This window comes from Sardina pilchardus, chromosome 14, assembly GCF_963854185.1.
Source record: "Sardina pilchardus chromosome 14, fSarPil1.1, whole genome shotgun sequence".
Taxonomy (NCBI): Eukaryota; Metazoa; Chordata; class Actinopteri; order Clupeiformes; family Clupeidae; genus Sardina; species Sardina pilchardus.
In genome coordinates this window covers 3,069,238-3,070,881 of record NC_085007.1, presented here as the reverse complement: position 1 = coordinate 3,070,881, position 1,644 = coordinate 3,069,238, and the positions used below count along the sequence as shown (strand labels likewise).

General features: G+C 48.7%; 1 protein-coding gene across 1 annotated transcript in view; it reads right to left on the bottom strand.

The window, feature by feature from the left end:
• Positions 1-1,378, bottom strand: part of phf24 (PHD finger protein 24) — a 50,004-nt gene extending 48,626 nt beyond the window's left edge. Inside the window, exon 1 of the mRNA XM_062554800.1 lies at positions 1,012-1,378. The gene's annotated coding sequence lies outside the window, so the exon portion shown is untranslated. The remainder of the gene's footprint in view (positions 1-1,011) is intronic.
• Positions 1,379-1,644: the final 266 nt, after the last annotated feature.

The following is a 1,644-nucleotide window of genomic DNA, read 5'->3' as shown; positions in this document are numbered from 1 at the left end:
ACAGCTCCATCAGTGAAACTTTAATGGCGATGTAGCCAAGGTTATTAAAGAGAAAATGTGTCTGCTCTGGAAGCCCACCGCTACGACACGCCGCACACTGCACTCTAGGTGTTGCTAAGATTATCTAGACCGAGAGCGGTATAACCATAAACGAGTCTTAATATGTGGCTTTAAACCGACTTCAATAATAATATTTTACATAAGTCACAATGACAGCAGAAAATGTGTGCATTTCTCAATATTGAATGTATAGATACTGCGCGGAGCTATGCAATCGACGTCTGCATTTGATGCTAAGTAGGCTCGAGAGCCCTGAGTGAGTTGGGACTGGACATGTGCATGTGTCCTGCTCGGAGAAGCGGCATTTATCCCCAACTGGCTTTTCGTCCGGCTGGGTTTTTAGGACACCCTTGAAGAACAGATCACAGGACGTCAGTTTGAATTTTGATCTGAAACTGCTCTTTAAACTCCTTCCTGCGCTGTGACAGCTCGCACAGCTGTTTGTCTCAGATGGAATCTGCCTGTTACCGGTGCGCTAAACCCTGAATTGTATAACACTGAATTGTATAACCAGTTCTGCACAGCATACATGTAACAACTATCGCAATTTAATGACTGTTTTTTAAGTATTTCGTTTACAAATAAAAAGCCCGTTTCTAAAACTGAGTGAGCGCAGTGCAATGTGTTGTGCGGACCAGTTCGATGAGACGCGTGATGTGCGCACCCACACCCTTCTGCACAGTGACCTAAATTGCTACGAACCCATGCATGCGTTTCAACACCCACTCCCACGCACTAGACCAAGACTCATCGACTACTTCAGTGCAACTCTTGCCATGTTGAGCTGTACACTGAGAGATTCACCAGCCAAATATGGCTCGCGACGGTCATCGTACAGCGCTTCCACCAGTGACGTTGCACCAAAATGAATCATACCGACCGAGCTCAATGTGGCAGAAATGAGCTAAGAATGAGATGTGTTGTTTTCACATCGGGCAGAAACACGCTTACCGATTGGAATCGCACGGCACTCCTGGACACAGAACACGTTCACCACGGGCTCTTTATCTTTACGCGCGGGCTCCCGGCATCTCAGGGCTCGCGAGCCACAGAAGAGTACAGCGCTGTTCCGCCGGTGAATGGTCCGGTAAGTACGGCGCTGTTCCGCCAGTGAATGGTCCGGTAAGTGGACTCCAATCCCGCCACTTCTTGGACAGCAGCTCGGCCGACTGAATGCACTCGTACTGATCACAGTAAGATGTCAAAACGGAAGACGGGTGGACAGCTCCAGTGCTGAATTCTTAATGCTTGCGTTTCTCTGGCAACGGGGCTTCAGAAACCGCCCCGTTCGGAGGCTCGAGCAGAATGAAGATACGAAAACAAAGTTGAACCAACGGCGCTGTCTGTGACCTCCACGCGCACGCAGCTCTCACGAGTTGTCGAATCCATATGAGGCGCCGGATGGCAACTTGCTGGCAGTCAGAAAGCCGTGCGTCATCATTGGTCAGAATCTCTCCCCTGAAAAATGACGCCCATTAGCATTGTGTTCGATCTAAGGAACAATGAGATGTGTCGAGCTTCGCCATAGACCTCGACTGCGCCTGCAATTAAAGCAATTAGGTATTTAAATGTCTAACATCTACA